This window comes from Triticum dicoccoides, chromosome 2A, assembly GCF_002162155.2.
Source record: "Triticum dicoccoides isolate Atlit2015 ecotype Zavitan chromosome 2A, WEW_v2.0, whole genome shotgun sequence".
Classification (NCBI taxonomy): domain Eukaryota; kingdom Viridiplantae; phylum Streptophyta; class Magnoliopsida; order Poales; family Poaceae; genus Triticum; species Triticum dicoccoides.
In genome coordinates, this window is record NC_041382.1 from 782305826 (window position 1) to 782321131 (window position 15306).

Genomic DNA, 15306 nt, shown 5'->3' on the forward strand with positions numbered 1-15306 from the left:
GCCTCCAGCGATCCAAATCCTGACAGATGAACAGAGAGAGTAAGGGCCACATCCAAGGGATTTTTAAAGTACAAGCAAGATGAACTAACTGATCAAAGGAAAGCACGATGGTTCAGAAACGCAGCAAGAAGGGCACCTTAAAATCAGATGGAACAGTTCAGACACACAACCAAGGGTTTGGACGCCTTTCACGCTCTCGTCCTGGCAGCAAGCCTCTAGTGATCCAAATCCTGACAGATGAACAGAGAGAGTAAGGGCCACATCCAAGGGATTTTTAAAGTACAAGCAAGATGAACTAACTGATCAAAGAAAAGCACTATGGTTCAGAAACGCAGCAAGAAGGGCACCTTAAAATCAGATGGAACAGTTCAGACACACAACCAAGGGTTTGGACGCCTTTCACGCTCTGTCCCCGTCGGCGGTGTGGATTTATGATGACACAGGGTGAGGGTAAAGCCCTAGCATGCAGCGGTAACCAGGTGAAACATGCACTGAATCTATGCATAGCCGCAGAAAACCAATCCAAGAGAGACCATTTGCTCGCATATAATCATCATCCCATGGTTGTCTTGTCTCCTTGGTTTGATGCTGCAATGCAAAAGATGGAATAAGAAGAAATAATCCAATCGAAAGATGGACTAATAATCTTACAACCGGCCTGGTTTCTTTCATCAGAAGGACGATGGAGAGTTTGCTTACCAGCTGATATCCATCCAGTTTTTGTTTTCTTTTCTGGCAGTGCGCGGCGTGCAGAGGATGGGAGTGAGCAGCCGCCGAGGCCTCTGTGGTCTCAAGGGGGGAGAGAGCAGGCGCGGGTTAGGCTGAGAGGCGTGCGTGATGATTATAAAACAAGGGAAGGAGGAGCCGCCGCTTTTATCTCCACCCACCGCAAAAGCGTTTGTTTGTTTGTTTGCCTTGCCTTTTCCCCACGCCTCGGTCGGTTTGACTCCCTCTCGTGTTGGCGTTAACCAGGGAAGCTATACTTGCGGCTAGCCTCTCAGTCAATTAGTACTAGTATTACTATTTTTATTACTCCCTCCGTCCGGGTGTATAAGTCATTCGCGTAGTTCTAGGTCGAGGAAATCGTTAACTGGTAGCTGCTCGGTTGTCTGACGAGTAGGGGATTAATAGGCTAATCGGCAAGTTAATCGGCCATTTAATCAATTAATCGGACGATTTATCAGTTTATCCGCTACTCGGTGGCCCTACGAGTAGGGATTAATCGGCAAGTTAACTGATTAATCGGACGAATTCTTGAACAAGGCATGTCGCCCTCGCCCTCGCCGCACAACAAGAGGCCGCCATAGTGGAGAACAACGCCCTCGTCGCTACGGCCATGAAGCACGCCCTGCCCTACCTAGGGTTTGACAACCCCAGCTAGCACAGGTTCGTCGATCATTTTCCACCTCGGTGGGCATGGGCGGTCTCTTTTCCCTTATTTTAAGGGGAATCATGAGCAAGTGCATATGCTGCCCAGAGTATACAACAAGCAAATCGACCATAGGCATAGGCAGGTGAATGGTCCACAAACTGATCATGTGATCAACACGACAAGGCCATTAGATAAAAAAAACATTCAGCTTTTTTATCAAGTAATCAACCTATATATACATTCATCTCTACTTCTATAAAAAGCCGACTTGGTGATGATGGTGTGCCTACCATCCTTCATTTGCAACCGTTCGATTCACATCCAATGCATCTGAAACAAATTATGTTAGTTTTGTAAAAAGACCCCCACACTCCACTCCTTTTTTGTAGATAACCTCCTACCTCTCAGCTCATCTAGCCATCTCAGGACAAAATAAGAAGGATCTAGAGAGGTTGCTGCTCTTGGCGTTGTCTGCTCCCAACGCCTCTCGTGCCTTCTCTCTTAGGCCGCATTGCCGACCACCACCACGACCCCCTCCTCCTCGCCATCTCCTCCGCCGCCTTCCAATTCATCCCGAGTTACATTCATGGCGGTTTAGAAAAAAACCGATACTCAAAAAATATTTTCTAAAGATCATTTTTGCAAAGCACTCTTCATGAAGTTTTGGATGTAGGTTGAACACTTGAACGCTTTTATTTGCAAAATAATTTTTTATCTATTTTCCCAACATTTACTATTCACCTGGATGTTTGTGAGCTCTAGAGAAGAATGAATATCCGAAGAAACCTATCAATATTTGTTAAACTTGAGATGACCTGGATCAATGCATTTTGGTGTTACGTGCAATGCACAGGCATCTTACTAGTTGGCTGTTCATTTAGGAGGTGTTCGTTTCATCAGAATTCCGTCCGTCACCTGTTTACAGTGTAAGTGGATACTGTTACAGACATTTGGTGATCATTCCTCTTAATCAGATCCAGGACGGCTATCGATCGATACCGCCCACAACCCACCGGTAAAGCTTTCCTTACCACCTGAGCCCCGAGCCCTCCTCCTCCCTAGCGACTCCCTGTCCCTCCTCCTCGATCTGTTTGCACCATCTGCTCCCTTCAAGTCCAACGCTGCCACCTCCCCACGACCCTCTTCGAGTCCAGCGTCATGGCCTCCCCTCGGTCCTCTCCTCCTCGTTCCGTCGCCGGGATCGACCTCGCACATCAGCCGCCGGGAACGACCTCGCCACATCAGTTGCCAGGAACAACGCCGCCGCCGACGAGGGTGGACGGTTGAAGCCGACGACAAGGCCCATCTCCGGATCAATCTCTTCATCCTCCATCAACCTCCTCCTGCAGATCCATTTCCTTTACACAGCACAACCAAACAAAACATGGTTTATCCCGTGCGGAGCTGTTACAGGGCGTAATCTGTTTCCCATTACGTTTACATTACCAGTCACAGAAACAAACACCTCCTTAGTTTTATCGACAAGTCCATAACAAGATGTACAACTACTCTCCAAAAACACCCCAGGAACAATCTAACAAATGAAAAAATGACGATGGCCTTCAAGAACCCTTGCTAGAAATTTCAAAGCATAACGCGTTGCATTTATTGTGCATTGCACATGAAATTAAAAAGCGACATGCCATTCATTATAACAACCCCGCCATTCATCATCAGATGTACAATTAAGCCATAGTTAATCACTTGACAACAATCTATCCACGCTACCCACTTCACTTACAAGACTAAAGTCCATAGAGTTTGGATCTACTTAGGAAGAGCTTTGCTTGTGCAGCCAACAAGATTTGTGGTGCGCAGACAGATACAAGGATCATGTCCCTTGCTCCTGGGCCAAAAAGATACAGCAAAACAGCAAGATACAGCGACGGCTCGTCAAATCAAGTCTGCCAGCCTTCTCTTCTCTTTTCTTCTCTTCTCTAGTGCAAGTTGTAGAGTACAACAATAAGGTCTGCTGGATGCTCCCTCCCTCCCACATGGATATTTCTCAAGGAAATGCGGCTGGGCCCCATGGAAGAGCCGCTCCTCCGATGGAGTGGCACCTGCAAAGTTTTCACCCCCCAGTATATTATCAGGAGTGAATCCAAAGGTAAGTACACTTGCTTGACATGGATCATTTGCTGCTCAAGGATCAATACATAGGATAGGATGGTGGTACTTACAAGGTTCAAGTGCTTCCAGTATCTCCATAGTGTGGGTGTCAGGTTCACTCTCTGCAAAACAAACAACCTCAGATCATTCAGCGCAACTGCCATGGTACACAGACTCGCTGGGATTATTAAGTCCCCAGGAGTCACGGACAAATATCACGAGTTTAGCAACACAGTGACAATGAGAATGACTTGACCGCGCTGACAGATCCTACCTAACAAACACAATGACAATGAGAATGACTTGACTGCACTCGCCCAATCTCATTCATCTTACAGACGTAATTACTTGCCGTGTCATGATTAGTTGCCGGGATGGCAACAGTGATTACCGCTCGCAGCTTCCAAGTTGAGTCAAAATTGGCCTGGCTGCAGGACATCGTCCTGTAGGATGACCATGGTCTTGTGTACCGTAACCTTGGCTTTGTTGGCTTCTCGTACTCAATGCTCGCTGCTCGCAAAACAGGAAGAGAACATTTAGTCTGATCTGATTGTGCTATTCATAGATAGTTTATAAAGCATTTGGCTACATTGCGAAAAAAAACATCATGGTCTTACACTAGTTTATGTCTTTCTCTCCCATGTTGAAGCTACCGCAGAATGACCATCGATCAATGCTCGCTGCTCGCAAAACAGGAAGAGAACATTTAGTCTGATCTGATTGTGCTATTCATAGATAGTTTATAAAGCATTTGGCTACATTGCGAAAAAAAACATCATGGTCTTACACTAGTTTATGTCTTTCTCTCCCATGCTGAAGCTACCGCAGAATGACCATCGATCACGTCGTCGTCCTTGTTACCAGGTGGAGCTTTCAAGACACTCAGGGCAATCCTCTGCAGCTTCACCTCCACACCATTCTTTAGATCCTGCTTTTTCAATAATATCTCAGGAATTAGAACAAAGATACCATATGAGCATGTTGTTTTCTACTAATGCTTTCATATGCATCTTCAACTTTCAAGCTAATAATACTAGTCTGAAACTTGGGTAGTTGGGTTGATAGAATTGCTTGACTAGCTACCTTCTGAAAAGAAAAGTCAGACATATCTTTATTCTTTTCACTCTCATTGCAATTGTCAAGATTGAGAGCCAGCAACCAACTAAGTATCAGAGTTTCAAGTGGCATGCCCAAATAATGTACTCTAAGGCCCTGTACAATGCTGGAGCCTCCACCGGTGCTTCAGGAATAAAAAACGGTTTCTTTGCTCCCGTACGCTTGGCTAGGTGCCTCAGAAAGGCAACAGAAGCCAAAGTTTGCTTCCGGTGCTAACAGGTGCTTCTGCCTGCCGGTAGTAATCTTGCGTGTACTAATCCATCCTAAGCACTTATACGGAGGCACTGCCCATTGTAGGTATCAATTCTTCTTTCCAGGAAGCAAAGCCTATTCTCTCTCCTTGAGCACCTTGCATAAGCATTCCTCATTGTACAAGGCCTAACGAAGACTGACCAGCCAGTGCCAGCCTCCAAGGCCAACAGCCTTCTTGACAATACCATGTAGGCTGACCAGCAACGACTTTGTTCAGTTCTTACCGGTGACAACAACCTTGCTGTGCCTGGGAAGCACCGTGAGCTCCTCGCCAGCGCTCTCATACCGAGGCAGAGACAACATCCGAGGAGAGCAGACCTGATGTCTCCCTGGTGAAAGGCGCGGCACCAAATTCAGTCAATACACACATAGCCAGCTCAACACAAGGAATATGGTATGGTTTAACTCTCAACAACAAAACAGTAAATAGCGCCATGAACCCAAAAGTTCCCAAAACCAGCTCAAGATTTTTACAGTAGAGTGCATCAATGTCAAGATTTATAGCAGTGTAAGAATTGGAGGATTTACAGCAGAGTAGATGAATCTCAAGATTTGTGGCAAGAGTGCCAGAATCAAGCATCTAGTATCTGCAGGATTGGTGAAAACTGAAAAGTTGATGCAGCTGCCTAAATCCAAGCTATACCAAGTTACCAGCAAGAATCACTTTATAACTTTTCAACACTAAGGTAATTCATAGTCTCATCATGAAATAGAGGAATTTGATGCACGTCACAAAATCTATCCTTTACTCCTAACGCACATTTCGCAATCTTTTGAGCCAAGAAATCAGGCCCAAAAAAGCGATTGAGACGATGTGACGCATCCACGCAATTTGATCCAGATCAGAGCAAACACAAAAAAACACCTAATCTGATGAGGTTTCAAACTGATTGACAGCTCCAGGCCACTACCATGATGGCGATGAACCGACAAAGGCACTCCAGGATCCACCACCAGCAAGCCAGCTGCAAGAATTGCCTGTTACTTACTGGGGTAGCAATACTAAAAGCGATGTGTGTAAATGAATACTACTACACTAGCTGAGTAGCAAGCATGTGAAGGAAGCAGTAAATCCAGATCGAATTGAATTCCCAAAGTTGTTGCGCAGTAATTATGGATCCCGAATCTAAGATTATCTGGAAGGATTTACAGTGAATGTAAGCTTTTGCAAGTTGATGATTTTTCACCTAGTAAATTCGCATTTAAAGCGGGTGATGGCACACTGCATAGTGAGGCTACAGTGTCATCTTGTAGTACTAATGCATCCCCTGAAATTGGAATCTGCTTGTGAATTTTCCAGTTCCTAATGCAATTCCCAGTTGACATGCTTTCAGGATCTAACATGTCATTAATATAGGAGCTTGAATTTGCTGGAAAGGTAAAGATTGATATGGGTGCGGATCAAATCAAAATACATAAATTCCGAAATGGTTGGATTCCAGATCGGATAGCTTCAAGACCAAAAATAAAGTGTTTCAGACTGAATCACAAATATAACTACAAAATGTTTCAATTATTAAAATAAATTGGCTCTAAGGCGGCAACTATAAATTTTTCCGCCATTGAGTTCTCCAATTTCAAACCAGCTAAAATAAAAATCATAGTAGGGCCAAGTGGTGCGATAACTTGGTGACTGAATCACAACCACAGTTTCCTACAAGAGCTACTAGTGTGTGAATTAAGTTGTCAAAGGTGACACTGGTTTTGCTGAAGGAGATATTTTTCTGCATCTAGTTTAGTCCGAAGAGCATTTTCTGTACCAAGTTTTGTTTAGAAACTAGGCTACAGCAGAGGCGATAACTTGAAGAAAAAAACTCACAGTCGAGAGGGATTGACCTTCTATGGCGAGCCGTTTTGGGCAACCTCATAGTAGAGGTTGAGGTCGGACTCGACATTTCCTCAGTTTGGGCGCACGTCTACGTCGTCGATGTCATCCATGGAACTGGAAGGCGTCTGCTGCTCTAAATAGAAAAATAATCATCTCATAAAACTAATGTTCGATATCAAATCACTAATACATCATGATTGTCCTATACAACGTCAATCAATCATGTTAATAAAGAGATCAATTCCTCTAGAGACAAAGCTTTGACCAGGACCAAACAATCTCTATTCTACCCATTATCATCAATTTTAGGTAATGACAATGAGCTGGTTCAAGTACAAATACAAGGCCCGGATATGTGTAGAAACCGATGCAAGTGTGAAGAAACTGTGCTAGAGCAGAGCAGCGACAACTTTGAAAATATTTGTTTAGATGCACACATATTGTTTCTTTACTTAAAGCAGAACAGATGCAGAGTGAGGGCCCCTGAAAATTCTGATGCAAACTGAACGAGGAACAGAGCCAGCACTTGTTATTCACATAGAAGGTACTGATGGAATCCCTTCCCCTGGCAAGAGGAGAGGGGGAGAGGAGCTGGACGAACTCAACATGCCTGTTTTCTAGCCAATGCCTAACAGCACCGCCACCACCACATGGCAGCAGGGCCAACTGAAGACGCCAACACGGCTATGTTTTTAAGGTGACGCTTCGCTTTAAGGCGCTGGGGGGGCGCCTCGACGCCTAAAGCGGACATATTTGCAAAGCGCTGGGGGGGCGCCTCGACGCCTAGGCGTCGCCTTACAGACGCCTTAAAAACAACACGCATTTCCATCAACAACTGCTAGATGGTTGACTCAAGTATGTTCTACAAACTAAAGTAACGTCATAACTGTCCACCAGCTTCCAACGGTAAGTATGTGTCAAACTTGAGATTAGGACGAGTGAACACTGACAATTCCATCTATCCGACTATCCGACGCAAATAACAGAATTTCATACACAAGCACAAACCTGGGAGTCCAGTCTAGTGCCATCAACCAAGAAACCTAGGACGGACCTCAACATAGCAGTTTGGTTCACAATGAATCAGCAATCAATTGGGGAAAAAACCTCACAGACGAGAGGGGCAGAACCACGACCTTGTGTGTGGATAGTCGATGTCAGGATGTCAGCTTGGACATGGGTTCCCAATCATCCTCCTCGTCCATGGAGCCGGGCGCCTGCTGCACCAAATCGAGCATGCAAATAAATATCAGTTTATTCCAAGAGCAGCCATCCTTCAACGCGCTATTAGATAGAATTAAGGACGAGGCCTGCTCTTGGGCTGCAGCCAGGGCACCTGGCCTCCGCCTTGTGCTGCCACAAACATGGGACGTGCATTAAACCGGATGTAACCTACGATTGTAACTGAACTTCTCGCTTTTCAATGAAATGAAACGCAAAGGTCTATTGCGTTTTCTCGGAAAAAAAATCCAAGGCCAGCCATACTATCAAGTGGAAAAAAGAAAGAGAAAATCACATTAAGATGCTAGGTAATTAACTTGTCAAGAACATCGGTATTTTATCTAGCTAGAACAGATCCAGAGGAAACTTCAGTGGTTTAACAACTAGCTAACAGGCAACCACTAGAGCATCATTTACCAAGCCAAGTGAGTCCAGCAAAACGACGCAAGTAGTCATTAGCAGAAAAGTGAGTCTTTCACTAGCTAACATCAATCGTTGGAAGTTGGCACATCATTTGCCTTGTATGCGGAGTCTAGGTAAAGGTAATCGGCTTGGGCTTGGGGTCCCGGCCGTCATCCTCCTCCATGAAGTCGAGCGCCTGCTGCGCCAAATTGAGCAGGAAAATAAATAATTCTGTCAATGACAGCTATGCATTGTTCAATGTGCACTACCTAGAAATATTATCCACTAGAGATATGTGCAGGACACAGATGCCTGGTCAGCCATGCAAACAAAGCAATTCACGAATCAACATACGACACCTCCCTACAAATAACCTTTTTCTCATGTCAGATATGTATCCTATTTGTAATCAGTCATTTTTAAATAAACTGTAAAAGGTGGTGGATTTTGTATGGCTCAATGGATTGAAGGCAGATAACCAACAAGATATACATGTGAAGTATCCCCAGAAATCAATGGAAAGTTGATCTCCCATCAGGTACATCCTACTCGAAATCAGTCATATTTACAGAAGGTTGCGGCTTTTTGATAGTTCAATGAATGCATTCAAGGTAGATCAGTAAAAGGACATATATGTGGCATATCCCCAAGAATCAATGGAAATCAGTTTTTCCGTACAAACAAGGCCAATCTAATTTAATAACACATTCCTATTACTACAACAAAAGTGTGCTATTAATATCAGATTAATAAAGTTTTATTGAATGAAGCATTCCCACGTATTTCCAGCAGCTAGAACTTTCCCGCATAATTCTGGTAGCGTTAGCTTTCCCTCACATTTCCAGTTGTGATAGCTTACTGCATTTTTCAATGTTCATTAAATGTTGAGCAGATTATAATAGAGAAAACAAACGCGGGAAGGCTCTTTCGAAATGAACAGAGGAGAGGACAGATAAGTCACCTTGGAAATGAAGAGATGGGGGTAATGTTGAGCAGATCGAATCAAAGCAGGTTCTCCTTGGCCTAGCTCCCAAACAGCACAGAACAATCACTCGATTCCGTGGAAGAAGGAATAATCCCTTTATGCGTCTCGGAGGGCAACAGGCCCACTTGTTGATGGGCATCCCAAACTGCACACAAGCAACACACGCATCAAATGCGGATCGAGATAAAGAAAAGAAGCCAGAATATTCATTAGCAAGGCCTCCGCTGATGCTCATGTTTAAATCAGAAAGAAAGAGAGAAATGAAGTTGCCTAGAAGAAACCACATTGGACTAGTAAAGTATCAGGCATGCATATGTATACTTATAAAGACCCAACTAGCAGTTTCATGCATATTGTTATCGACTAGACATGTTTATTAGAAGGAGTTTCCACAAGTCAACCAACCAGATGAAAAATTCCACATGGGTGACCAATATGAAGATACCAAAAAAACACAAAGTCATCAATGAACAAGTTCATACTTTTAGGACACAAGAACTTGTCCACCAGAAACCATCTTTTCATAGAAAATTGCAGCAACAGTGTAGTATATATTTTGGCTCCAGACAACAGACCATGACTCCAATTTCAGCGATTTAAGTACCTCTTCTCTACAAACATAACAGCCAGCACATGCTTTATATTTCTCAAGCATATAATTCGTAGGACGTGAAAAGACATTTGCAAAACTGCAACTCCTACTAGAACACCACCACTGGCTGTGTTGTGCTAGCTACCACAAGACTTGCACTTCAAGTGCTGCTGCTACGACTAGTGCGCCACAAAGCAGCAGCAAGAAAATTAGAATTTGGGCTGCTATTTAGTCATTGCAGGTGCACCACAATAATCCCTAGAAATCACCATGACACAATGGCTAGCACAAATTTACCATGTCTCGATTGCCATGGACACATAACATGAAAGAGTGATAGAGATAGAGGAACCAACAGCGCCGTCCGAGTGAGCGGCCCGTTGGAGCATGTAGAGCTTCTTGACCGGCCAAAGTTGTGCCCAGCAACAGCGCCGCTAGCAAGGGAGTCGCTCGCTAGTGGTGTTGGGTGTCCCACTGAGAGCAACAACAACCTGCGTGAAGAAACCAACCATTAGAACTAGAAGCGACATTGGATATTTGGAATTTCATCATTCTGGAAACAAATCCACATGACACTGGTGCTAATCCTTGATCGTGAACTGAGAAGATAAAAATGAGAGTTTGTCCATATTAACGGAAAATACATTATCTTTTCGATTAATTCAAACCATAAACTGACTAACTAATGTAGTATATCATGTTTTAATGTGTTGAGAAGTGAAAATACGACTAATAATCAGATTCCAAATCATCTCTAGAGATTATGCCAGGTGTAAGGTGAAAAGGAACATGCACAAATCAAAACCTTAAGCAAACATATTATCTCCAGGATTGTTCCCTAATCATTTTAAGCTAATTGCATACTCTAGTGAAACTGAGAAAAACATTACAAGTAGAGTTAAATTTGTTCTTCCACCTCCGTACCCAAGAGACTTAAACAGATCGGCCCCAGGTGATGAGCACTAGTGGGGCACGTAAGCGTCAGACCAAACACAAAACACGAGCAATGCGCATAGGCATCAAAACAGGGGCGACCATCAATAAATCAAGAGCTTATACAACATATAGACAGACAGATAAGCTCATAACTTAACATGCATAAGTAGCATAGCTAACAGATACTAGAGAAGTAAAATAACCATCATAATTCCACCACAGATTAATAGAGTCTTCAGATTCCAGGTTATCTGTAGCGATTAATATGGATGCTGTAAGGTGCCAAGAGACACCCTCATATCAAAACCATAAGCAAACCAATTATCTCTAGGATTATTATGTAATCAATCAACACTAATTGCATAGTGTCATGAGACGATTACGTGACATAGAGAGCTGATTCTAGTTACCTCTCTTCCCAGGAAATCTAGCACAAACAAATTGGCCCCAGGTGATGAACACTGGCGGTGCAAAGAAGCAGCATCAAACTAAAGAGATAGGATAGAGAAGGGAGGGTGCTTGTAAGGGAGGGACCTTGATGTGGACTACCTGACGGAGCAGAAGGTGCTGAAGCAGCAGGTGTACTGCTCTGAGAGGGAACCCATCCGCTACTACTGAAACAACCAATTGATCATCAAGGAAAAATTCTTTCAATAGTAAACGAAGCTTGCCACACAACTAAGGAGGACTTGATTTGGTCGCCATCCACCCATACATACATAAATGAGAATGAGGAAATTTTCACATGACAGCACACATGGCTGGCTAGCTCATTGAACATCATACAACACTACTGTATACTAGAAGAACAAAGAAGGCATTATTAATTTGGCGGGTGAGTGGTGAGGAAGCAGCCACCATACAATCATTACGATTTATTCAAACCATAAACTAACTAACTAATGTTGTATGTCGTGTTTTGACTTATACATAATCCATCATGCAATACTACTTGGTACTACTAAATTAGGGACTGAATTCAGGAAGCCAAATTACATACCAAAATTGACCAAAACCATGGCAAGTATTGTTGAGGAGGAAAGCAGAGGGCGTCATTAGATAGGCTCATAGTAACCAGAGGAGAGGAGCTCACCTTGGTTGTTTTAGCTAATGCCAAACAGCTCCGCTGCAGCACGTCAGCAGGGCTAACAGAAGACGCCACCGAGGCCGGCGATGAAGCCCTAGCATCTGTCGGTGGCACGATGAACCCCTTCTCCTCTGCTGTACCCAATCCTACACAAACATGAATATCACAAATGACAAATCTTGAGCTCAAATTAAAAAAAAATCAACCTTAAACACCAAGCAATTGTTAAATGTTGATGCTGACATGTAATAACTATATTGATAATACATGGTTGTCGACGAAATGAATATACTAACCACTGTTTTTCCTGAAGAATGACAATGAGAAACGTCTATTATCCAAACTCTATTGTCTCAATGCCAATCAGCAACTTCTACCGAAGCCACTGACATGTATGACACCATCGACTTCTCTATTGATGTTAAAACTTCAATGGAGAGCATCGCAGATTTGAATTCCAGAATTAGAGGGTGTTTCTTAAGCTTCTTACATGTTTAATTTAATGTGTTTTATTCCAGGAATAGCTCTATATCCCCAATCATATAACTTATCTAACTTAACTATAAAGCTAATTAAGCCCAAATAGTAGCAAAACCCTAAGTAACACTAGATCTTCCATGGGTGGATGGCCACGAAACAGAGCATGGTCGATGGGCACATGTGCAGAGCAGAGAAAGGAAAGGAGCCGGAGTACCTCACCATGGCGATTTTGTAGCCGATGCTGAATGGCACCACCTCCGTCGCACGACAGCCGCGCACCATGCCTGGCACTGGCACGATGAAATGTAGCCCTTGTCCTCTGCTGTACCGAGTCCATGCTGCTGCTGCAGCACAAACAGGATAAGTGAAATAGCAGAAAGACAATCATGAGCTGAAATCCGAGAAAAAAGAAAGAAAAGGTCATGGGAGCGGAGGGGCAGCACCTGTCCATCACGCCAAGCGAATCGAATGGAATACATGGCGTCTAAGCAAGGCCCAATCCCATGGAAGTTGACAGCAAGGTCCTGTTATGATACAATGAAAACAATGAGAGATTGCATTTGTGGAATTCATCAACTAAAGCATACTGTAGTGAGACAATTACGTGACATGCAGAGATAAAATCATTCTCATTACCTCTCTGCCCAGAAAATTTAGCATAAACAGATTGGACCCAGGTGATGAAAAATAGCTGTGCAAATAAGCAGCATCAAACTAAAGAGATATGATAGGGAAGGGAGGATGCTCATGAGGGAAGCACCTTGATGTGGACTACTTGACATAGCAAAAGAAGGTGCTGGAGCAGCGGGTGTACTGCTTTCAGAGGGAACACATCCGCTAGTGCTCCCCCGGTGTCTGCCACAGCAAGATTAATCACCTGCAGGGGTAGAGAGGAGCTCCAAGTTGACCCTTGTGGTTGGCAAGCCCCTGCAAAAAGGTTTCTTTCAGTTACAACCAATCGATCATCAAGGGAGAAAGCTTTCACAAGTAAACGAAGCTTGGTAGGAAACCAAGGAGTACTTGATTTGGTCTGCATCCATCCATATGTACATGAGTGAAAATGAGAAAATTTACACATGAAAGCACGCATGGCTGGCTCATTGAACACCATACAACACTAGCGAATACTAGAAGAACAAATAAGGCATTAATTAATTTGGCAGATGAGTGGTGAGGAGGCAGCCACCATACAATCGTTAATTTGTTCAAACCGTAAACTAACTAACAAATGTAGTGTGTCCTGTTTTGATTTATACACCATCCATCATTCAGTACGACTTGGTACCACTAAATTAGGGACTGAATTCAGGAAGCCAAATTGCATACCAAAAAAGACCAAAACCATAGCAAGTATTGTTGAGCAGGAAGGCAAAGGGCATATTAGACAGGCTCGGCGTAAACGAAGGAGAGGAGCTCACCTTGGCTGTTTTGTAGCCGATTCCAAACAGCACCACTGCCGCATGGCAGCAGGGCCAACGGAAGACGCCACCTAGGCCAGAGACGATGCCCTAGCATCTGTCAGTGGCACGATGAACCCCTTCTCCTCTGCTGTGCCAAATCCTGCACAAACATGAATAGCACAAATGACAAATCTTGAGCTCAAATCCAAAAAAGAAGAAATCAACCTTAAACAGCAAGCAATCATTAAATTTTGATGCTGACATCTATCTATATTGGTAATAGATGAATATACTAACCACTGTTTTCCTGAAGAATGACAATGAGAAAGGCATATATATTATCCAAACTCTTTGTTGTCTACTACAATGGCAATCAGCAACGTCTACCGAAGCCCTCACATGCATGACACCATTTCCCTCATTTCCGTCCTATTTCGGTCCTTTAGGTCAAGTTCATAAAAACAGATGGGAATTTGGTCGATCCGAAAGACACTTAAGTAAAGCGATTGTACTCTACATCCGATTCATGTATGTGTTAGCTAAGCGTTGCATTCTCCTCTACCAAGCTCGCCTCCTTTTTTCTCCTTCCAATTACCATGTTGTGTTCATAAAAACAGATGGGAATTTGGTCGATCCGAAAGACACTTAAGTAAAGCGATTGTACTCTACATCCGATTCATGTATGTGTTAGCTAAGCGTTGCATTCTCCTCTACCAAGCTCGCCTCCTTTTTTCTCCTTCCAATTACCATGTTGTGTTCTTTGTCAGATTCGGTTTTTGCCTTTCTTCATTTGTTAAAATCAGTAATTACATCAAATTACTTTCAATGGCACATTTGTAATCATTGTTATTTCAAAACTCAGCGCGCCATCATCAATCTGCCTCTCATGGAATACCCGTGTTCAGGACATGGAGAGACACGTTGGATTTCAAACTGGAAGAATATGCGAATACTGGAGCGCATATCCCACTACACTACATGGTTTGAACTTCCTCATGGTCAATCGCAAAGTAAGAGCCACACTGATTTTTTTCTCGTGTGATTTGTTCCATTCGAGAATATAATTAGCATTTTTTTCCTTCATTTTGCACAGGGGGTACAATAGAACCCAGGGATAAAATGGCTAAGTTTAAGGATACTTTCCATGAAGGGGTTCTGTACAAAATTGAACGGTATCAAATATTTAGAGCCGTAGATAGGTAGAGAGCTGGGGATCACCCTTCAGAATTAGCTTTGTTCATAAGACATTTGTTGAACTAGTTGCTCCCGAGCCACCGAATTTCCTCCCCTAAGTTTGCTTACAAGTTACAATGCACTTCCCTTTGTGCAATTAGAGAAATGTATCGGATCAATTGTGCCTATGTCAGGTTAATTCACAAATCTTTATCTCCAAGAAGAAAAATGCACTCTGAACTTTTTCTGGAGCTTTTTTGATTGAACTGAAGCATGCTTCATATCACGATGAGGTCCAAAGGATTGGGAGAAAGCTGGGCAAATGGAGCTTGTGAGCAAGGAAACAGCGCGCG

At 43.4% G+C, this 15306-nt stretch overlaps 1 long non-coding RNA gene across 35 annotated transcripts in view; it reads right to left on the bottom strand.

Moving 5' to 3' along the window:
- Window positions 1-2950: 2950 nt before the first annotated feature.
- Window positions 2951-15306, bottom strand: part of LOC119357287 — a 16788-nt gene continuing 4432 nt past the window's right edge. For 2 of the 35 annotated variants that reach the window (XR_005172171.1, XR_005172151.1), the window contains exons 6-23: window positions 13799-13940; window positions 13141-13307; window positions 12824-12904; window positions 12600-12724; window positions 11907-12046; window positions 11363-11424; window positions 9768-10368; window positions 9262-9430; window positions 8316-8496; window positions 7814-7897; window positions 6686-6802; window positions 5761-5814; window positions 5074-5178; window positions 4269-4409; window positions 4099-4161; window positions 3756-3991; window positions 3553-3603; window positions 2951-3432 (exon numbers count right to left, since the gene is read on the bottom strand). This is a non-coding gene — a long non-coding RNA (uncharacterized LOC119357287). Of the gene's footprint in view, window positions 3433-3552; window positions 3604-3755; window positions 3992-4098; window positions 4162-4268; window positions 4410-5073; window positions 5179-5714; window positions 5815-6036; window positions 6118-6668; window positions 6811-7813; window positions 7898-8315; window positions 8500-9261; window positions 9431-9767; window positions 10369-11347; window positions 12047-12594; window positions 12725-12823; window positions 12905-13016; window positions 13072-13140; window positions 13308-13798; window positions 13941-15306 lie in introns of all 35 variants that reach the window. The other 33 variants (XR_005172169.1, XR_005172166.1, XR_005172167.1 and 30 more) reach the window with 33 other exon arrangements.